The sequence below is a fragment of the Pelobates fuscus genome, chromosome 7 (assembly GCF_036172605.1).
Source record: "Pelobates fuscus isolate aPelFus1 chromosome 7, aPelFus1.pri, whole genome shotgun sequence".
In the NCBI taxonomy this organism is placed as follows: Eukaryota; Metazoa; Chordata; class Amphibia; order Anura; family Pelobatidae; genus Pelobates; species Pelobates fuscus.
In genome coordinates this window covers 13,501,130-13,525,534 of record NC_086323.1, presented here as the reverse complement: position 1 = coordinate 13,525,534, position 24,405 = coordinate 13,501,130, and the positions used below count along the sequence as shown (strand labels likewise).

Below are 24,405 nucleotides of genomic sequence, written 5' to 3'. Positions count from 1 at the left end.
ACACCATAACCTTATAGCTGCAGTTATAATACACTGTGCGGGGAGACAGGAGACCTCCTCACACCATAACCTTATAGCTGCAGTTATAATACACTGTGTGCGGGGAGACAGGGGGCCTCCTTACACCATAACCTTATAGCTGCAGTTATAATACACTAAGTGCGGGGAGACAGGGGACCTCCTTACACCATAACCTTATAGCTGCAGTTATAATACACTGTGTGCGGGGAGACAGGGGACCTAATTACACCATAACCTTATAGATGCAGTTATAATACACTGTGTGCGGGGAGACAGGGGACCTCCTTACACCGTAACCTTATAGCTGCAGTTATAATACACTGTGTGCCGGGAGACAGGGGACCTCCTTACACCATAACCTTATAGCTGCAGTTATAACACACTGTGTGCGGGGAGACAGGGGACCTCCTTACACCATAACCCTATAGATGCAGTTATAATACACTGTGTGCGGGGAGACAGGGGACCTCCTTACACCATAACCTTATAGCTACAGTTATAATACACTGTGTGCGGGGAAACAGGGGACCTCCTTACACCATAACCTTATAGCTGCAGTTCTAATACACTGTGTGCGAGGAGACAGGGGACCTCCTTACACCATAACCTTATAGCTGCAGTTATAATACACTGTGTGCAGGGAGACAGGGGACCTCCTTACACTATAACCTTATAGCTGCAGTTATAATACACTGTGTGCGGGGAGACAGGGAACCTCCTTACACCATAACCTTATAGCTGCAGTTATAATACACTGTGTGCAGGGAGACAGGGGACCTCCTTACATAGAAACATAGAAACATAGAATGTGACGGCAGATAAGAACCATTCGGCCCATCTAGTCTGCCCAGTTTTCTAAATACTTTCATTAGTCCCTGGCATTATCTTATAGTTAGGATAGCCTTATGCCTATCCCACGCATGCTTAAACTCCTTTACTGTGTTAACCTCTACCACTTCAGCTGGAAGGCTATTCCATGCATCCACTACCCTCTCAGTAAAGTAATACTTCCTGATATTATTTTTAAACCTTTATCCTTCTAATTTTAGACTATGTCCTCTGGTTGTGGTAGTTTTTCTTCTTTTAAATATAGTCTCCTCCTTTACTGTGTTGATTCCCTTTATGTATTTAAATGTTTCTATCATATCCCCCCTGTCTCGTCTTTCCTCCAAGCTATACATGTTAAGATCCTTTAACCTTTCCTGGTAAGTTTTATCCTGCAATCCATGAACAAGTTTAGTAGCCCTTCTTTGAACTCTCTCTAAGGTATCAATATCCTTCTGAAGATATGGTCTCCAGTACTGTGTACAGTACTCCAAGTGAGGTCTCACCAGTGTTCTGTACAATGGCATGAGCACTTCCCTCTTTCTACTGCTAATACCTCTCCCTATACAACCAAGCATTCTGCTAGCATTTCCTGCTGCTCTATTACTGTGGCGAAACCAACCTCGCCACTGGGCCCTGGAGAAGCCTGTTTGCTAGCCTCCTACCTGCTGACTATGGCCCCTGGGTTATTTGGGGCATATTGTACTGTATATTGCTGCTACTGGCCCTTTTAACAGCATCTATGGACATATTGGGACTTTTGGGACTACTGTCCCTTTAAGACTGTGATACATATTCTAGTGTACTGCCTGTAATATTATATGTGTATTTGTGTGTTAAGTTTAACCTGGGATATGTATGCAGCATTCACTGATTGTTCGGTAGAATCACTCCATTTATTATATTGAGTGAAACTACCGAACAACCAGACCACCCAGGAATAAGTGTGCCTCCAATTACAGTTTGCAACAATGTTGCAAACGGGTAATTGGCAATCAGTGTAATGTATTCTTTGTCCTCTGGGTGGCCGCCATTCGGGAAACAAACACGTGGCGGCGGCCATCTTAAACTACCGAACAGCGGTGTTTTGCCGTCGAGTGTCTGGAACTAAAATCGGACACTTGACTAGGCAAACACCACTGAGACCTCCATACTTCCAGAAATTCGTATGGAAACTACCGAATGACCCGCCGTTCGGTAGAAAGAACCCCATAAACAAGGGAATTCATTCAAACCCTCTCCAGGCTCTATAACACAGGCAATTCGCCTGTTTTCATTCCCTTGTTTGTGACCGACCGCAGGGCCAAAATGCATGGAACTGTTTTCGGATACTTTACCCATGCGGTCGGTCAAATCTTTGGAACCCCATATCTCACGAACCATTCATCCGAATTACTTGAATTTTGGATATGTTGTCCCCCTGAATAAGGGCTATCCAGCGATGCTGGATTTAAAGGTGTACCCCCGGGTTTTGGGGTACATCCAGAACTTGGCTGAAAAAGTGTACCGGATAATTGGGTTTAATGTTATCTGAGGGGAGGGGATGTGTGGGCTGAACCATGTATGTGATTGGATATTTTATGCCTCCCCCTGGGTGTGGACTGTATGTGTATTATTGTAATAAAAGCCGGGCTGGATGAGCCAGTCGAGAGTTCCTGTTTTACCCTCAAAGTGATGTGTCGTCTCATTATTGGGGGAAGGATTTATTGCATGCTGTTCCAGTTGACTGCTAGGAGTACAAGCCTATTCGTATGGTTCCTATTCAATGGTCTACAGCATTCATATGCTTGGGAGAATTTAAAGGTTTCTCGGATTCGGTGATTGTGGTGTCTGCCAGAGTGCTTGGAGTCCTCAGGAAGCACTAGGAGCATCCATTAACGGAGGTACCAAGTCGGGGTGCCAGGTGATCCGTTACATTGGTGGCAGCGGTGGGATGGCGTCCTAGTGTGAGGTAAAGCAGCTCGGAGACACAGTTCGTTTGGATTTACAAATTGAGGGCAACGCTAGCAGTCGTGCAGCGCCCCTGGGAGCAGACAAGTATGGAAGGTTCTGGCTCTGGAGATGATTGGCTGGCCGAGGTGAGGCAGCGAGTGGCTGAGTATGGGGATGATATACCCATGGAGACACGCCGGGTGATCTGGAACCAGGTCATGGCCGAGCGAAACACAAGGCTGGACCGAGAATTCCGGTTGGCAAAAGAGAGGAAGTATGCTCAGCAGCAGGAGCGTTACAGCAGCCGGGTAGAGGCTGCATCCGAGGAGGTTAGCTGTCTTTCCCTGAGGCGGCGGGAGGAACCCGAAGTGGGGGTCCTCATAGACTGGTCCTGTGAGGAACCACAACAGGCAGGTAGAGATGGGACCAAGGTCACTCCACCGGGATGCTGGGCAGCCGGCCCAGATCCCCAGCAGCAGCCAGAGTTGCCAGGTGGGGAAGCAGGTGGCCCTTACTCACAAATGTTGAGGGGCCTCACGGATTGGTCCTGGGAAGACCCACCGATGGCAGGTGGAGATGGGACTGCGGTCTCTCTACCGGCCCTACAGGGATGCTGGGCAGTCGGCCCAGATCCCCAGCGGCAGTGTGCGTTACAGGGAGCGGAAGGTGTCGTTCTTGCTCCCCAGCGGCAGTCTACGGTGCAGGGAGAGGAGCCTGTTATCCCCTCTCCCCAGCGGTTGAAGGTGTGTAAGGGAGAGGAGTTTGTTATTCCCTCTCCCCAGCGGCAGCACAGCTCACCAAGGGGAGACAGTAAGCCCCTCACCAGCGCAGATGGGACCGTGGTCTCTGCGCCCTGCCTACAGGGAGTACAGAGGGTCAGCCCTGCTCCCCAGCGGCTGAAAGTGTGTAAGGGAGAGGAGTTTGTTACCCCCTCTCCCCAGCGGCAGCTTAGCACACCAAGGGGAGACAGTAAGCCCCACACCAGCGCAGATGGGACCGTGGTCTCTGCGCCCAAGTTACAGGGAGCTGAAGGGGCCGTCCTCCCTCCCCAGCGGCAGTGTGATTTGTTGGGAATTGGGAGCCCAGTCTCCATTCCCCAGCGGCAGTGTGAATCACAGGGAATTGGGAGCCCAGTCTCCATTCCCCAGCGGCAGGCTGAGTTACAGGGGGCAGAGGTAGTTGGTCCTTCCCCCCAGCAGCAGAGTGATATGCCGGGAAGGCAGTGTGAAGTGCAGGGAGAGGAGAGCAGCGTCCTCCCTCCCCAGCGGAAGGCTGAGTTACAGGGGGCAGAGGTAGTTGGTCCTACCCCCCAGCAGCAGCATGATTGTTTGGGAATAGAGAGCCCAGTCTCTATTCCCCAGCAGCAGGACACTGAATTGGGAGGAGAGACAGTCGGTCTCCCTCCACAAAGACTGAAAGTAGGCATGGGAGAGGAGATTGTTACCACCTCTCCCCAGCAACGGATCATCGATGGGCAGAGTGTTCTAATGGGAGAGGAGCTGGTTACCACCTCTCCCCAGCGACAGCTTAATGTACCAGGGGGAGACTGTAAGCCCCACACCTGTGCAGATGGGACCGTGGTCTCTGCACTTCCAGCACAGGGGGTAGGGACGGTCGGTCCTGCCCCCCCACAACAGGGCTGTTTAGCCAAAGGGGAGACAGTCTGTCTCCAGCAGCAGAGCTGTGTAACTAAAGGGGAGACAGTCGGTCTCCAGCAGCAGAGCTGCGCAGCTAAAGGGGAGGCAGTCGGTCTCCAGCAAGGCTCCAACCAGACTACTCCCGGGGTAGTGCTGGCACCAGGGCAGAGTACCGCTGGGCTCTGCCCACTCAGCAACCCACCAAAACAGCCTACCAGTCCCCCACACAGCCATGGTGAGGCACCTGGACCTGGACAAGTTTTTCTCTTACTCAGGTGTAGTAACCATTTATTGTGGGTGGGCTGTACTGCTGTTTCTGTTTTGTGGGTGGGCTGCTGGACTAACAAGGGCACTGACCGGCAAGAGGTCAGGTACCCTGTTAGTCTGTTTGGAAAAGGGGAGAAATGTGGCGAAACCAACCTCGCCACTGGGCCCTGGAGAAGCCTGTTTGCTAGCCTCCTACCTGCTGACTATGGCCCCTGGGTTATTTGGGGCATATTGTACTGTATATTGCTGCTACTGGCCCTTTTAACAGCATCTATGGACATATTGGGACTTTTGGGACTACTGTCCCTTTAAGACTGTGATACATATTCTAGTGTACTGCCTGTAATATTATATGTGTATTTGTGTGTTAAGTTTAACCTGGGATATGTATGCAGCATTCATCTGATTGTTCGGTAGAATCACTCCATTTATTATATTGAGTGAAACTACCGAACAACCAGACCACCCAGGAATAAGTGTGCCTCCAATTACAGTTTGCAACAATGTTGCAAACGGGTAATTGGCAATCAGTGTAATGTATTCTTTGTCCTCTGGGTGGCCGCCATTCGGGAAACAAACACGTGGCGGCGGCCATCTTAAACTACCGAACAGCGGTGTTTTGCCGTCGAGTGTCTGGAACTAAAATCGGACACTTGACTAGGCAAACACCGCTGAGACCTCCATACTTCCAGAAATTCGTATGGAAACTACCGAATGACCCGCCGTTCGGTAGAAAGAACCCCATAAACAAGGGAATTCATTCAAACCCTCTCCAGGCTCTATAACACAGGCAATTCGCCTGTTTTCATTCCCTTGTTTGTGACCGACCGCAGGGCCAAAATGCATGGAACTGTTTTCGGATACTTTACCCATGCGGTCGGTCAAATCTTTGGAACCCCATATCTCACGAACCATTCATCCGAATTACTTGAATTTTGGATATGTTGTCCCCCTGAATAAGGGCTATCCAGCGATGCTGGATTTAAAGGTGTACCCCCGGGTTTTGGGGTACATCCAGAACTTGGCTGAAAAAGTGTACCGGATAATTGGGTTTAATGTTATCTGAGGGGAGGGGATGTGTGGGCTGAACCATGTATGTGATTGGATATTTTATGCCTCCCCCTGGGTGTGGACTGTATGTGTATTATTATAATAAAAGCCGGGCTGGATGAGCCAGTCGAGAGTTCCTGTTTTACCCTCAAAGTGATGTGTCGTCTCATTATTGGGGGGAAGGATTTATTGCATGCTGTTCCAGTTGACTGCTAGGAGTACAAGCCTATTCGTATGGTTCCTATTCAATGGTCTACAGCATTCATATGCTTGGGAGAATTTAAAGGTTTCTCGGATTCGGTGATTGTGGTGTCTGCCAGAGTGCTTGGAGTCCTCAGGAAGCACTAGGAGCATCCATTAACGGAGGTACCAAGTCGGGGTGCCAGGTGATCCGTTACAATTACATTGTCTGCCTACCTTTAAGTCCTCAGAAATAATCACCCCTAAATCCCTTTCCTCAGATGTTGAGGTTAGGACTCTATCAAATATTCTGTACTCTGCCCTTGGGTTTTTACGGCCAAGATGCATTATCTTGCACTTATCCACATTAAATGTCAGTTGCCACAAGTCTGACCATTTTTCTAGTTTACCTAAATCATTTGCCATTTGGCTTATCCCTCCTGGAACATCAACCCTGTTACATATCTTAGTATCATCCGCAAAAAGACACACCTTACCATCAAGACCTTCTGCAATATCACTAATAAAAATATTAAAGAGAATGGGTCCAAGTACAGATCCCTGAGGTACCCCACTGGTGACAAGCCCAAGCTTCGAATATACTCCATTGACTACAACCCTCTGTTGCCTGTCACTCAGCCACTGCCTTACCCATTCAACAATATTGGAATCCAAACTCAAAGATTGCAGTTTATTGATAAGCCTTCTTTCTGATCAACAGTGTCAAAAGCCTTACTGAAATCTAGGTAAGCAATGTCTACTGCACCACCCTTATCTATAATTTTAGTTACCCAATCAAAAAAATCAATAAGATTAGTTTGGCATGATCTCCCTGAAGTAAACCCATGTTGTCTCTGATCTTGAAATCCATGTGTTTTTAGATGTTCAACAATCCTATCCTTTAACATGGTTTCCATCACTTTCCCCACTACTGACCTTATAGATGCAGTTATAATACACTGTGTGCAGGGAGACAGCGAGACCTCCTTACACCATAACCTTATAGCTGCAGTTATTATACACTGTGTACGGGGAGACAGGGGACCTCCTTACACCATAACCTTATAGCTGCAGTTATACTACACTGTGTGCAGGGAGACAGCGAGACCTCCTTACACCATAACCTTATAGCTGCAGTTATAATACACTGTGTACGGGGAGACAGGGGACCTCCTTACACCATAACCTTATAGCTGCAGTTATAATACACTGTGTGCGGGGAGACAGGGGACCTAATTACACCATAACCTTATAGATGCAGTTATAATACACTGTGTGCAGGGAGACAGGGGACCTCCTTACACCATAACCTTATAGCTGCAGTTATAATACACTGTGTGCGGGGAGACAGGGGACCTCCTTACACCATAACCTTATAGCTGCAGTTATAATACACTGTGTGCGGGGAGACAGGGGACCTCCTTACACCATAACCTTATAGCTGCAGTTATAATACACTGTGTGCGGGGAGACAGGGGACCTCCTTACACCATAACCTTATAGCTGCAGTTATTATACACTGTGTGCAGGGAGACAGGGATCTATGCAGGAATGTCTCTTGAAATAGTTCTCTAATCATGTAATAAGAATCCAGCTGGCAGAGAATATCTAAAGAATGTTTTCTTGCCTTATATAATTACATAACTATTTTGATTTCTGTCATTTTAGGTCTGACCTTATTTCGAAGCAGATGAATATGAATGCTCGGATGTGGGAATGCAGTCTGCCTGCATCGCTGTCGGTGCAGGATAATTATATGAACAGAATCGTTATGTCGTCTGAAGGAACTCAAACGATTTGTACATTTTAAACTAGCATTTCTTGACCTATTTAACATCATTCCTCGTGTTGTAAGTATGAAATGTTTTTATTTACACTTTGTGGAATCGGGAATCTGGTTCTATGTGTAATTAAAGAGAAACTCTAGTGTCAGGAACGCAAATCTATAAACATTCCGTACACTGTAGGGGTAAAATAACCCCCTAGCTCCGTCTCTTTACTTTAAAACTGTGATTTTGTTCACTTTTTTCCAGCGCCGCGCCATTTTTGCCGAAGCTGGCCCCGCCTTGGTCCCCCTCCGTGGTTGAGCTCAATTTTGACAATCTCAGCTAAGCCAACGCTTTCCCATAGAAAAGCATTGGGAGGCTATTGCACACGCGAAATGGCAAAAATGGCCTTGATGTCCAATTAGCATTTTATCATAGAAATGCATTCAATCAATACATCGCTGTGACGGCCACCGGAGGTGTAACTATCCAGCAATGTAAACACTGCATTTTCCTGAGTGTTTACATAAAAATGCCTGCAGGGACTGACTATACTCACCAGAATAACTGCATTAATCTGTATGTGTTCTGGTGACGATAGTGTCCCTTTAATTTAGAAAGCGCTCAACTGCGTGGGGTTAAAGGGACACTGTAGGCAAAGATAGCTTCAGCTCCTCACACCTACATGCTACCCATCACGTATACCAGTATTGTCTCTTTATTGCTGTGTCATGTAGACTTACGATTTAAACCTGTTTACTTCCTTCATAATAAATGTGCAATGTTCTTGATGCCATACTACTGTTATAAAATGTCTAAATATCTGTTTGCCCTAGCTGTTGTGGCAGTGTCAACCTGCTTGTCTAATCTCTTCACACCTAAAATAAACTTTTTTTTTTTTAAAATTGCAGTTCCAGAGATACTGCAATATTTACACTGCAGCCCTGTCTACCAGACAACCACTAGAGGGCTCCCTGAATCGAAACGCACCTTTGGTCCAGTATCTGATGCTGGATGTGCTCACCCTCTGCATGAGGACCTCCAGCATCTGATTTTTCCCCATAGGAAAGCATTGATTCAATCCTTTCCAATGTGGAGGTCTAACGCGCATTAGCACCCACTCGTCGCGGGCCGTTGAAGGGAGCTGTTACGGTTGGCTCCAGGCTGGCTGGAAGTTGGACCGTAGAAAGGATGCTCCTTGCGCTCACCAAAGGACCATCAGCACCGTAGACACTATGAGCACTGCAGACTCCACGAACCGCCGCTGCTGGGCTAGGATCTCGCCGTCTGCTATCCACCCTGGACCTATGACCAGGCTCCAGGTTCCAGTAGGTGAACCTCTTCCTTCTGTAGAACGAAGCAGGATCAGGAACAAGAGCTCTTACAGGAGCTCAGTGGCAAAGGGAGTATGAAGAACATAGCAATCCCTGTAGTGATTATAGCTGTCTCCTACAAACATGAGTCAAGGCTGCAAGATAGGGGGACAAGTCATTCTGTTTAATTGGCACCAAAGGGCCTTCTTTTATGCAGGTTTTCCTTACATAGGACCACCCACAGGGTTTTACAGAACAACCAATAACACACGTACATTACAGAAAACACTCCCAGCAATTACCCACAAAATCCTCCCCTCTGCCTGTGATATAATTATGGTACACAATTGTTAACATAATTATCACAAGCAGGAAAAATACAGTTTTTATACATGTACTGATACCGGAGAAACTGACGGAAGCCAAGCACAGAGAGATGGACACAGGTTTCTTCAGGAAGGAAGAGATTCTTTATTGGATCACCGATCGGGACTCAGAGGGACTAGCGTCACCAAAATACAGCAAAGTCTGAGTCCTGAATACATAGAGTACATTCCTTATATAGCACTGTAGCTCCTCCCACAATTAACTACACCCACACATACCCTTAACCTATTTAATGAATAGAGTCTAAACTCATCCATCCGGTCTAACCACGTGGCTCATCTGATACAAAGGAGAGGGACGCGTAATTCCAGTTCTTACATTCCTGCACCTGGTCAGTACAGTGATGACAGTATCTTAGCTACGTGTAATTAACTAACTGATACTACAAACACATATACATACATATGCCTTGTGGCAATCTTAGCCTGCTAAACTTGTATTTTACTGGAATTACATCACATTCCCCCCTTTGATGCCTCTGATATTTCACAATTACTTGAGGCATCACTTAACCTTGGTTTGCATATACCTCAGGTTACCATGAACCAGACCAGACTTATCTTATGATGTGAATCTTCAACATTCATCTTCTTGCATTGGTTCTCCCTGATCTAGAGCCTTATACTTATATATCGCCATTATCTGTGCAGCAGCCTTCCTCTCTGCTATACTTCCTATCAGGCTTTGCACAGACCTAACTACTAAGGGTATAAGACACGGTAGGAGTAGACACAACAGTAAAATCAGTAGGACTCCACCTACCACTGCCTTAAGCCCTCCAAACCACTCATACCAGCTACCAAACCAACTACTTGGATTGTACCCTTTCCATACCTGAGTAGGCACATGCGCTAGTTTAACCATATGGCTAGTAAGCTCAGCTATTGCTTGCCCTTCGTCATCTATTTGAAGACAGCAATTGCTCAGGTTAAACTTCCCACATACACCTCCCTCTACTGCCAAAAGGTAATCCAAGGCTAATCTATTTTGGTACACTGCTGTCCTCATCCTGGTATTATGCTTCGCTAGAAGATTGAGTGCTTGTGAGGTCTCATTAGTAATAATCTCAACCACCGCCTGTAATCTTATAATACGGTTGAGCATATAAATTGGGGTTCTATAACCAAAGGTACCATCTTCTGCCCACGTGGCTGGCCCATAATAATCTATAATACGCTGGGGAGGCCATTCATCATCTTCCCAGGCGCCTATCTCTATGGGTCCCCTTTTCTTCCTATGATTCACATCATACACTTTAACACCTAAAGTCTCACCTGTTTCAATCGGTAACAAGAAGAAGGATGGTTTGAGCATACCCAACACACATGCCCCTTCCCAGTCCTGTGGCAGCTCCGAATAGGCTTTCTTACCACAGATCCAGTACAAATTTGCTGGGGCTCTCCAAGTAGATGTGATGGATAGATCAAACCACACATCCTTTAAACTGGCATATCTAGCAAACGGGTTAGATGGTTCTGAGACATTTGAAGCCGACCACCAAGTTGTATTTTTAGTATCATCATCATAAGCTTTTTGCCCTAGACAAGTTAATTCTCCTACAGAAGTATTATACATTATTCCTTTCCTTGCTATGCAAACATAACCTATGATGGAGGTCTTTAATCTCCACTCAGATTTACCTCTAACACTCATATGATAATCGGCTTGTGTAGATATTAATTGGTCAACTGCCTCAGAACCGGACATTACCTCCTTTGCTTCCCAAGGCCATTGGTCTCCCATGTTAGTACCTCCACACACATAGCAGTTGGTAACATTAAGACTACCGGCAATACTTTCAGCTAGGTCAATGAACAGGTTTTTAGCGTTATGGGGGATCTTATTATCTATACTCATCTCTTCATAAAAGGAATGGTATACTTGATGAGTCTGGGAGGATACCGTATCAGTCTCTATTCCTATAAACAATAATGTCCCAGGATCTAAACCCGTCCCGTATATCTGAAACCCAAATAAATTTCCATACTTATCTAGGAACTTGTCGGGGTTATTAATAAGTATATGGACTGGGTTGCATTCCATAGACTTACAATAAGGGCTAGTCGGCAACTTAGTCACTATCATGTCTTTATCTACTGTCTGTCCCCAAGTCGCCCACCCCACACAAGACCAATATGGACAAAAGTTATAGTCTTTATTTGGGCATCTAGGACTCACATATTTATTTTTACTACTGGGACAAATATATTTATCATTAGACCCATACGTCCTCTCCCATCTAAGATCCCCACATACATTCCACGGCTTTCTACCACTCGATATCGCTTTACACGCATCAAATAGCAGAACACCCGAAGAATGTACGGATTCTAACACCGTTTTATTAATTAGGGTCCCCTGAGGATCTCCATTCCTGAGAGTCAACCAAATTGTACGAGGCTGATACTCCGGACTGAAGCACTTAGGTTCTCCTACTCCTAAATGGCACACACTATAATCTATATTTAAGTATCTACATCTCGATACATCTCCTTTACATTCGTATTGTGAATGCCAAATTAGGGTTTGGGAAATATGGTTACCTGTTCTCGTAGTCTTAATGCATACCTCACAGCTAGGAGTGTCGGTACCTCTACCTTCCTGAATATAAAAACACATATAAATAAACACTATCAAAAGCACATCTTTCGCCGTCATCCTCAGTCTTCGTCCGTGCGATGGCGCCTCAGCTTCCAGGATGTGAGGGGCTGCAGGGAATGGAGTTCTGCTCATCTTCACAGGTGTCCCTTCGAGACTTTCCTGGCTTATACACTATGTGATGGTAAGCGGACAGGCTTTATTATGGCCTTCTCACTCACACCTGTAACAATAAAATTTGTAATCCACAATAATTCCTCGTTACTCCGACTGAGTAGTGCGTTTCAACCGGATCTTGCAGGGATTCTCTGGATCTGCTGTAATTTGCCAAGAATCGACTGCTGCTGGTTTAACCCTGGAGTGATGTATCCACGGAGTTACTTCGGCTACTTTTATCGCTGTAGGGGTAGACAAAAGAACAACATAAGGACCTCTCCACTTGGGCCCTAACGGTACATTATTCCACTCTTTAATCCACACTTGGTCTCCTGGATGATAACTATGAACAGGGGGATAAATATTCACAGGTAATCTATCTTGTACCCATTTCTGTACCTCCTCCATAGTCTTACCCAACTCTACAACCTGCTGCCGGGTAATTCCTTCTCCCAACTGACTCAAGTCCCCCCTTAAGTTACCAAGTACGGGAGGTGGTCGCCCATACATGATTTCAAAAGGAGAGAGGCCCATCCTTCTGGTAGGGGTACTGCGGATTCGCAATAAAGCTATGGGTAAGAGAACGTTCCACTTAAGTTGGGTTTCCTGACACATTTTAGCCAACTGGTTCTTTATAGTTCTATTCATTCTCTCTACCTTACCAGAACTCTGGGGTCTATATGCAGTATGAAGCCTCCACTTTATACCAAGCATATGAGTCAGTTGTTGTAGGCACTGGTGAACAAAAGCTGGACCATTGTCCGATCCTATAGAACAGGGTAGTCCATATCGGGGTATTATTTCTCGTAGCAGGAATCTCACAACTTCTCCTGCTTTCTCTGTACGAGTAGGACATGCTTCTACCCAGCCTGAATAGGTGCACACAATTACCAGCAGGTAACGATGTCCACCCGATTTAGGCATCACTGTAAAGTCTATTTGTAGATCGGACATGGGGAGTCCCCCCATAAACTGGACTCCTGGTGGCTTTACTGGTCCTTGTCTTGCATTATTCTTAGCACACGTTACACATCTGCGTACAATGGCCTGAGTCAAGTTGGACAATCTTGGTATGTAGAAATGTTTCCTGAGAGATTCTTCAGTACTGTCTCTCCCAGAATGTGTCCCGTTGTGATAATTTTGGACAATTTCTACCGCTAGTGATGCTGGTATGACTATTCTTCCATCTTCTAGCTGATACCACTTGTTCTCCAAATACTTTCCCGGTTCAGTCTTTAACCACTCCTCTTCTTGAGCTGTATAAACTGGAGTCCATTGGGACAGTGGAGTTGGTATAAGAGCAGCTATATGCCCTACATACTCCTGTCTTCCTGATTCAGCAGCACGCTTAGCTGCACTATCTGCCATCCGATTTCCCTTGGTTACATCACCATCTCCTCTCAGATGCGCTCGACAATGTATGATACCGACTTCTTTCGGCTCCCACACTGCTTCCAATAGTTGTAGGATTTCAGCTGCGTACTTGATTTCTTTGCCTTCTGAATTCAGTAGTCCTCTTTCTTTATACAAAGCTCCGTGGGCATGAGTGGTTAAAAACGCATACTTAGAGTCCGTATAGATATTTACTCTAAAACCTTCAGCCAATTGTAACGCTCGTGTTAGTGCTATTAATTCTGCCTTTTGTGCTGATGTTCCTTTCGCCAGTGGCCGAGCTTCTATCACCTTGTCTATTGTTGTCACTGCATATCCTGCATAGCGGATCCCTTCTTTCACATAACTACTGCCGTCGGTGTAATATTGAACATCGGGGTTCTGGATGGGAAAATCACGAAGATCTGGTCTACTTGAGAATACTTCATCCATTACTTCCAAACAATCATGTTGACTTTCAGTAGGTTGTGGCAAAAGGGTAGCTGGATTTAAGGTGTTTACAGTCTCTAAATGCACTCTTGGGTTTTCACACAACATTGCTTGATACTTGGTCATACGGCTATTACTAAACCAATGATTTCCTTTGTAATCCAACAACGTCTGTACTGCATGTGGGACTCGTACATAAAGTTCTTGACCCAGAGTGAGTTTATCGGCTTCAGCTACTAGCAGGGCGGCTGCAGCTACGGCTCTTAGACAAGGTGGAAGTCCGCTGGCCACTGCATCCAGTTGCTTAGACATGTAGGCAACAGGTCTTTGCCATGATCCCAAGTACTGTGTCAATACTCCCACAGCCATTCTTCTTTGCTCGTGTACATATAAGTAGAATGGTCGTGTGTGATCAGGTAGACCTAATGCTGGGGCACTCATCAAAGCCTTCTTCACATCTTCAAATGCCGTTTGTTGTTCTTGGGTCCATAAGAAGGGGTCGTGCTCTGTACCTTTGATAGCTGCGTACAGAGGTTTTGCTAGTATCGCATAGCTGGGAATCCATATCCTACAGAAGCCTGCTGCCCCCAAGAATTCTCGCACTTGTCTTCTATTCTTGGGTATTGGTATTTGGCAGACAGCTTCTTTTCTCTCTGGCCCCATAATCCTTTGACCTTCAGAGATATGGAATCCCAGATACTTGACAGTTGGCAAACACAACTGAGCCTTCTTCCTGGACACCTTGTATCCTGCCTTCCAGAGAATGTGTAGTAGATCGTGCGTTGCTTGCTGACAGATTTCTTTTGTAACTGCTGCTATCAACAAGTCATCTACATATTGTAACAATACACACTCTCCTGGGATGGACTCGAAATCCAATAGATCTTGACTTAGGGCTGAACCAAATAGGGTAGGTGAATTTTTAAACCCTTGGGGCAGTCTTGTCCAAGTCATTTGGCGTTTTGAGCCCGTTACAGCGTTCTCCCATTGGAAAGCGAAAATACATTGGCTTTCTGCGGCAATTCGGAGGCAAAAGAAGGCATCTTTGAGATCTAAGACTGTGAAGTAAGTAGCCCCGCCCGGAATTAAAGCAAGCAGGTTATATGGATTGGGTACAACTGGATGTATGCTAACAACCGCATCATTGACTGCTCTTAAGTCCTGTACAGGTCGATACTCATCTGTACCGGGCTTTTGAACAGGCAGCAATGGGGTGTTCCAGGGGGAAGTACAGAATTTTAGGATACCATACCGTATGAACTTATCCAGATAGGATTGGATGTTCTTCTTAGCCTTCTGCGGAATGTGATATTGTCTTAGGCTCACTGGATAAACCCCATGTTTCAGTTCAATTTTTATTGGTGGAATATTGCGGGCCAGTCCTGGTGGGTTGTTCTCTGCCCAAACTCCTGGTATGTTAAACAATGTCTCATCACTCCTAGGGTTTTGGCTAGTCAACACTGTATAAAGTCGCCACTCTTCTTCCTTTGGTACGGATAAAGTCATAATACCTGAAGGTCCATTAAACTTTAAGGATGTTGTTCCATTTGGTAGGAACGTAATCTGCGCTTGTAATTTTGATAGCATATCACGTCCCAGCAATTGGACTGGACATTCAGGCATATAAAGGAATTGGTGTTTTACTACGTGGCCTCCCAATGTACAGAGTCGACTTTTAAGAACCGGTTTTTCAGCACTTCTTCCAGTTGCTCCTATCACAGTAATAGTCCTTCCAGATGGAGGAGCAACTAGATTAGTCACCACTGAATGTTCAGCACCAGTGTCGATCATGAACGCACTCCTTTTCCCCCCTATTGATACATCGACCATAGGCTCCGCTCGACCAAGGGGGATGGAGCCCGGTCGGTATCAATAGTCCTCCATGACCGTGTCAGCCAATCCTACAAAGTCCCTACCTTCTCTATCGCGAGACCTTTGCGCTGCTGGAATATACCTGTCTTCCCTAACACTTCCTCTGTTCCCATTACTCCCTCTATAACCATTACTCTCTCCGGGACCTCCTCTACCTCTCGCTCTGCCTCTAAAGTTTCCGTAGCCTGCCCTGGGTTGGTCTCTCTCGTACTGCTCTCTTTGCGGACATTCGTTCCTCCAATGCCCTTCTTCCTTGCAATACGCACACTGATCCCTACTCAAAGGCTCCCTACTCCATCTATTATTGCCTCTATCTGGGCCCCGTTTATCTACGCCTGCGATCGCTACCGCTAGCATATCAGCCTTTTTACGCATCTTGCGCTCCTCCTCTTTCTTGCTTTCTGTTTCCCTATTCATATAGACCTTATTAGCTACCTCCATTAGTTGGGAGATTGACATACCTGCAAACCCTTCTAACTTTTGTAGCTTGCGCTTAATATCTCCGTAAGCTTGGCTGACAAAGGCGGAGTTAACCATTCGGGAATTGTCTGCGTCTTCCGGATTAAAGGGGGTGTACAAGCGGTACGCCTCCAATAATCGGTCATAAAAGACACTGGGCGCTTCATCGCTTTTCTGGATCACCTCAACTGTCTTCGACATGTTAATGGCTTTCTTTCCTCCGGCTTTCATGCCAGCAATTATAGCGTCTCTATAGGCTCTGAGTTGAACCATATCAGCACCATTTACGTTCCAATCGGGATCAGTGTTGGGATAGTGTGTTGCGGCCCATGCTGCTGGATTAGCTTGGTTCAAAGCACGGGCTCTATCCTCTAATGCTTTAATGGCGGCTTGATTTATTCTTGTCCTTTCCTCATTGTTAAATAAAGTCATTAGTAACTGCTGGCAATCAGCCCATGTCGGATTATGCGTCTGTACTATTGAGGTGAACAGATCAGTCATGGCTTGTGGTTTCTCAGTATACGAGGAATTATGGGTCTTCCAGTTTAAAAGGTCGGTAGTGGTGAAAGGGACATATACGAAGACAGGGTCAGCGTGTGCCATTTGACCTGCGGCATCGATATAAGCTGACCCGGGATTTAAGCGAAGAGGCATCTGATAGTGCTTTAATTGTTGGGCACCAGTCAACTGTCGGGTTTGGATGGGGCTACGTAGGGAAGCGTCAGTCATGGGTTCCGGTCGGGGAGATATAGGGTATGGGGATGTGGGAGGTTGGTTTTGGGAAAAGGTAGTGAATAGAACACTTCGGGCCGAGCTAGATGAAGCTTGACCGGAAGTCTGAAGTGGCGCCAAATCAGGATATTCGTTTCTAATGGGGGTGGATTCTGGTTCCGGAAGGGGAGATTTAGTACGAGGGGGGGTGGATCCTGTACTGGAGGAGGAAGCGGAAGTGGATGAGGGTAATGAGGGGAGGGGTGCAGGACTTCCTGCGTTTGCGTCACTTCTTCTTAACGGAAAGTAAGGGGGCGGCAAAGGGATCTCGGACTCAGGGGGCGTGTCCAAAATGGGCCTAACACCAGTCCTAGTGAACGAGCAAGTCCTAGCTACCATGAGGCGACACTGCTCCTCGTGGCATGTCTGGAGCCATTTTGGCGAGTCATTTACGGCCTGTCTCCAACAGTCAATATAAGGAAACTGGCCGTAAAGTTCAGGCCTACCCGATACAGCCACGTGTAAGCGCTGTACCAGAGTTAGATCCAAACTGCCACGTGGCGGCCATGCCGCAACCAAAGTAGGCCACTCCCTAGTACACAAAGTGACCAAACGTACAGGAGACATCTTTACCCCAAAATCACAAACTTTGAATCCCTTTTTAAAATTCTTAACCATACATCCTAAGGGATCCGGAATCGTTGACTGCGACGCACCCATACTTAACAATGGAACGTCGTCGACAACGAATACTATACACGCGTACTATTCAACAGTCACACCCGTTTCCTCTGGCAACAGCACCACGTGGTACGGTTACCAAGTGAAACGTACACAATAACAATAAACACTCAGGGAATTCCCGTACACACACAGCTGTTACACCAGTCACTATATAATCAATATTATGCCCTTTGGCGTAACTATACAGTCACCCACGCTATAATTCTCTATATACGAATTACCCGTCTATAACACACCCCAGTAACATCGTCTTTTACAAATAGCGGTTACAGTACGGTTAGCATAGGTCAAAGCACAAGTTAAGGTCACAATACAATTATTAGTGGTTATGGTGTTAAACATGCAATGGACGACAATGATTAGTACTTATTATATAATGTCAGTAAATATACAGGGTTATGGTACCGTGCACTATAATACAGCAACACACTATTAACACTCTCGCTAGACGGCTGAGCTCGCGCTATCTAACAAGATATACACTTTACTAAAACAATCGTTAACACATTTACAATTCCCAACTAAACTATTGGCCAGTACCTTGAATGGACTACCTAAAACTATATACACCCGTTTTGGTTAGCCACACTGCCCAATCACCACATATATAGCGAGCTAGAGAACCGAATTTACACAGACGCCTCTTAGTCGCACTATACAACGAGCTAGAGAACCGAATTTACACAGGCGCCTCTTAGTCGTACTATCAAAAGTCTAGTGGGTTCCAAATTTACACGCCTTCCCACTTAGCCCAGATAGGATGAGAACTAGCGAACCGAATTTACACAGGCGCCGCTTAGTCTCCCGGTCCCTCCGACCTAGCGAACGTAATATACACCCTAGAACGCTAGTCTAGACAAGACACCGGTGTCCGGCTAGGGCTATTTACACCAGGACCCCGCCTGACTAACCAAATCAAACGGTCTGACTAAAGAGCGTTCGATCGAGCGGTGCGCCTTCGCTCCTTCCCTCCGACAGAGGGGGCAGATACACAGATTCAAAACCCCTTTGGGCCTACCGCACAATCGGTATACCCCTAGTGGGTCCTGCCGTCTAAAACAGCAGTTGTCTTACCTCCTCGTTCCTGAACCTGAGTTCACACTCATCGACGGGGACACCCCAGCACTTCTCACGTAGAGGCCGATGATCTCCTGGACAACAGACCAGTGGCGCCGAGACGAAGGGAGGTCCACGCAGAAGTTCAGGGGTGCAGCCGTAGAGAACGTGGGCAAAGATAGACCGTCTCACGCCTCTGCCTCTCAGCTACCGTTGAACGATGAGCTTCCCGGCCAATGCACCAAATGATACCGGAGAAACTGACGGAAGCCAAGCACAGAGAGATGGACACAGGTTTCTTCAGGAAGGAAGAGATTCTTTATTGGATCACCGATCGGGACTCAGAGGGACTAGCGTCACCAAAATACAGCAAAGTCTGAGTCCTGAATACATAGAGTACATTCCTTATATAGCACTGTAGCTCCTCCCACAATTAACTACACCCACACATACCCTTAACCTATTTAATGAATAGAGTCTAAACTCATCCATCCGGTCTAACCACGTGGCTCATCTGATACAAAGGAGAGGGACGCGTAATTCCAGTTCTTACATTCCTGCACCTGGTCAGTACAGTGATGACAGTATCTTAGCTACGTGTAATTAACTAACTGATACTACAAACACATATACATACATATGCCTTGTGGCAATCTTAGCCTGCTAAACTTGTATTTTACTGGAATTACATCACAGTACTATAACTTTAAAACCATAGATCCAATCTTCATATTATTAATCAGCATCCTTTAAAAATAAACATACTCAAAAATCATAAAACTCCGTTCAGTAGATCAAAAGTTAGACGGAAGTCCTTTATGACCGACCGCAAGCACATTTTCATGCCCAAAACAGTTCCATAGATTTGGGCTGTGCAGTCGGTCTATTTCAGGCTGAAAAAATGACTAAGTCCCATTCGAACGTGTGCTCGAATCTTCGAACGGGACTTCGTCTCTGCGGCTGAAAGTTCAGCATGGGAGAAGGTACAGGTCAGCGGTGTTCGCAGAAATGTGTAGCCGATTTCAGTTCCATGAATTTGGCTACACATACCGCTGACCTCGTTCGCATGAACAAAGATGGCCGCCGCCATGTGTTCATTTGCACGAACTGCGGCCACCCAGCGTTCGGCCATTTACCTACAGCAATCCCACAACCTGGGAGGTAAATTGACTGCACACTTCCACTTCTGGGTGGTCCGCCTGTGTGGTACTTGGTTCTGGAAGCCTCATTTACTGAACCAAGTGGGAAATAGCCAGGAACAAAGGGTTTTAACCAAGTCGGGGGACACTGGGGACACAGGCTTAAAGGGGCAGTGTCCCAAACAAGTCTGGGGACACTGTCTTAAAGGGGCACTGTCCCAATTTTCTCTATGTCCCAAAAAGGTGCTTAAAGGGCCAGCACCAGTCCCATAAAAAGTCCATAAGCCCCAATATGCTCACAGACTGTTCTTAAAGGGCCATACACACCCGGTCCATAGTCATGGGGGAGGAGGCTGGCAAAAATGTTCCTCTATAATCCAGGGAAGCAGGGCAATTTGTCATTTAAAGGAACAGTTACAAAATGCATTTTGTAACAGGAGTGGAGCACTGGTTTTACCTATTGTGAAAATATCACTACATATAATGACAAACGTTACACAATAGAAATATCAATGCAAATAAAAGCAGACATTTTTTTTTTTTGTAAATCTTTCTTTTATTAAGGCACATATGAGGGATACAGAATAGAGAAAGGGAAATGCATGGGTAATGCACATATTGGGGTTAATACATCGAATACGTTGTTAGTTACATTTCCAGGATAATAGTGCCTTGTTTTTATATTTTGTAAGTCGCTTAATGGAAACAAGTTTTAAACAGGCTAAATTAAGATGCCATACAGCGAGTGTAAACTTTCCAGTAGAAAATAGAACCATCAGGTTGAGTGATATGAGCTAAGGCTTATCTGTGAAGACTAAAATAGCATTGATTTAAACTAGCTCATCAGAATTTAGCATCATGCACGTAGTAGTTGCTAGGCAGGCAAAGTAAGCCTTCTTGTTGGTCTAACTGGGCATAACAAGCTATACAGTTTAGTAGTGTTAACAGTTAACAGGTAGGTCAGTACAGTTTACATTACCCAATTTAGTGCCTCATGTTGCTAAGTCATGGTATGTCTTTTCAACAGTAGCATATGTCAGCCAGACTGGGGTTGATTGCAGGGATAGGTATCAGCGGCAAGTTAACATGCTAGTTTGCCATCCCCAGTCTTGGCTCTCAGCTTATATGAAGCGTTATGGTTGCAGCCCGACTAGCCTTTGGATATGTTAACTCATTATGGTAATTAACAGTAGGAGGCATGTGGGCTGTGGGCCTAACAGATAACACTGATACAGTTAACCTAGCGAAAACAATATGATCAAAATTAAGATACTGCTGTTTAGTATGGGCCAAGGAGTATTCATGCATGACTGGACACATTAAGAAGACATATGTTATGTCACACAAGCAGAGAACACAGTGTACAAGATAACTACATCGATTAGTTATGTCCCGCCTGTTACTGCATGCTGCCCAAAGGAGTATGCCAGCTGTGCCCCGATGTGTACAGGCCCTGCCCGCTGAGCCCCAAAGTGTGTGCGGCTAGTCGACCAGACAGGTCAAAGCAGCTTACAAATATGTACCGGGCTGCAGTTTCAAGGGTTTTTGGCCCAAGTCCTGGATAAGCATGTTGTAAGTCCGCGTGGCAGTGGCTAGTGTGTCCGTTTATTCTCCCATTGCTCGTCTTCATACTCCGCCGGGTGTGCTCTTGCGTCTCGAGATGAATATTGCTTGATTTTAAGTTTTCCCGGTGTTGCTGTGGTACCGCTACCGTGGGCCACCAGCCTTCAGCCTGAGGCCTTAGCAGGCGCTCGTGCCCTTTCGCCATTGATCCCATCAGCAGGATCGTGGGCCCTGGGTTCTGCCGGGTCTCGGTCGTCTCCCAAGGAGTATGGCAGGCTGCAGAGGGGTTCCTCCTGGTGAGCGCCCAGCCCAGAAGAAGGGCGAGCGGTCTCATGAGCAGCTCCGTACACGTGAGTAGTGCGTTGTGCGGGGTCTTTAGTGCCTTGCGCCCGATGTGTCTCCGGACTTGGGTGCCGCTTTATGGTGTGGGTCATTATATGTTTGCAGCCTTGTGCTCCATGCCAGGTTGTATCTGCTATCTGCCTCAGGGTCTGCAGTTCGGTCCCCGCACACGTGGCCTCCGCCATCTTGGTCGCGGGCCTTGGGCCAGCATGGTGGTCTAGTTGTGCCTCTGAGTGTAATTTTGGGGCATGGACCGGGATCACCCCCCCGGTCTGGAGAGGGGGGGGAACAGGACCAGACTTGCCGATGTGCCATGTGCTTGTCAGGCTCCGTTGGGCAGGATAGTGGAGTGGCGGCCGTCCACTCCACTCACCGCCAGGTTGGATCTCGCTTGGTGCTGCAGGGAACCCTCCTCCGGGGGACTGGAACTCCAAGAGCAAGCCTCTCCCCGGCTCCGGTAGCCTGCATACGTCGCGGGTCGGGGTTGTTGGTCGCTGAATTCCGTTAAAATAACGATTTATAGAAAAGCAGACATGTTTTAATTATAAACCCATAAATGTTATCTTTGGTACACAGAGAAAAAGTCCCAACGTTTTGACTTGATGGGGATCTCATGTCTCTTTACACCTGACCCCCCCCCCCTCCCCCCGTCTTGTGTCATTGTGTCATTGTGTGTAACCTTAGATCCTACATATTGCTAAACACCTATTTATGTTTATCAAACAACTCTTTCCCTCCCTCCTTCCCCTCCCCCCCCCCCCCCCCCGACACCTCCTCTCCCACTGCATTTTACAGATCTGTTCTTGTCATTTTTTTGTCATTTGTCATTTCATTTGTTTGTTTCGTGCCGGTCATATCATATGATGTGCAGATACCTAGGACTACGTGCTGCAATGTTTGCTAAATTCACATTCTTATAACAAATGCCCCAACTAAATCCTCATTAAATGCGAGAAAAATATATAAACAGAAAATAAGTATTTTTTTTTATATTTTAAAGTTTTGAAAAAAAATATTTTTTTTTTATTTATCCAAAAATATTAAAAATCATTTGGAAAGCTTATCCAAAAATGTAAAATTCAGGCCTATGTTTGATAAACAAAATAAAAATGAATAGCAAACAAAATAATAATTTGTTTAGTGTTGCAGCATCACAATAGTTGCAAACAAAAACCCTGTGGTTTAGTTACCTGACTAAGCGTAGAATCATTTCTGAACATTTACATTACTTCCTCCTTTCAATAAATTCCCAGAGACCCATTTTGGATCCCGTTCGCATGCATTGACTCCGTTATGAAATCAGATTTTAGATCCTCACCATAACACCACTGACCCGTAAACTTCCTTTGAATCGTATGTCAGATGTACAAGAAAAACATTACTTATAATGAAATTTTTTTATTTGATTTTATGGTACGTTTTAACATCTTCTAAATTTATGTTTTATGACATATTCATCACGTAGGTCTAATATCACATCATGTAAGGTATAATTATACATGTTTGCTCTCATTGTATTGATATTATATGCACCCTGTTGGGAATTTCTGATATTATATTTTAATTTTATGCTTTTTTCAGACATTGGTGAAAAGGAAGTTCGAAGAATATAATGGATAAATCACTCAAACAAGCTACTCCAGGGACAATTAACCATTGTGCTCAGTATTACTAGTTTGTAGAACTACAGCTCCCCCTTCTGGGCAGTAAGTTTAATGCAAAAAGTTGGAGCACACTAAAAAAAAGGTTTTACTTTACTCTATTTATATGAACATTTTATATTTGATTTGTAAATTGTCATAGATTTTTGGGGGCATGTTTCATGATAACGAGAGAAGATATTTGGCTTCATAATCCAAAACCCTTCCACTAATGTATGATAATGGGCTCTATCCCAATATTGAAGCCGAATTGCTCTAGTAAATGTTGTCTATTTGAAGAATTCTCCTGCACCTGTAGTTTGTAACAAAGTGTTTTGCCCACTATAATGAGAATGGTGAGAACACTCAGAGGGGCAGAGTGTTCCGAAGTGTTCTAGAGAGATTCTCAGAATTTTCAACCGGCTGAAGTAAAACAAAAACATCCTGACGATTATTATCAAGGTGTGTCAAATCACTGTGTCTGAACGACACCGCACTTTCCGATCTCTGGCCGTGTGCGATTGTATCAGAGTAAAACATACCATCATGTATTTAGACATCAACCAATATGAAAACAAAATAAATAGAGATCTAACTCGCCGCTTGTTAAAACTTGTCTCTGAGAGCCGATGGGCTCTGTTCTGATTATTTAAATGGCAGGTCTATGGAACTCTGCCCTACAATATACCTGAACCGCTCTGGAATTCTGTATATCCTGGTTTGGCGGACCTGGTATCATTCCGTGGGGTTGCCCAAACCTATATTTAGTTCTGCCGAACAGACCTGTATCCCCCTGTTCGGGAACCAAGCAGAACTTCTGTGGTCATTGTAACGGAATGCAGTGTAACAGCATACGATATCCGTTGGTACATTCAGGAAATCCACAGTCAGAATAGAAAGCACGGCAATATTCCCAATCCTCCCAA

At 45.7% G+C, this 24,405-nt stretch overlaps 1 long non-coding RNA gene across 1 annotated transcript in view; it reads left to right on the top strand.

The window, feature by feature from the left end:
• Positions 1-24,073, top strand: part of LOC134568532 (uncharacterized) — a 65,059-nt gene extending 40,986 nt beyond the window's left edge. Inside the window, exon 3 of the long non-coding RNA XR_010084036.1 lies at positions 23,421-24,073. This is a non-coding gene — a long non-coding RNA (uncharacterized LOC134568532). The remainder of the gene's footprint in view (positions 1-23,420) is intronic.
• The last annotated feature ends 332 nt before the right edge of the window (positions 24,074-24,405 follow it).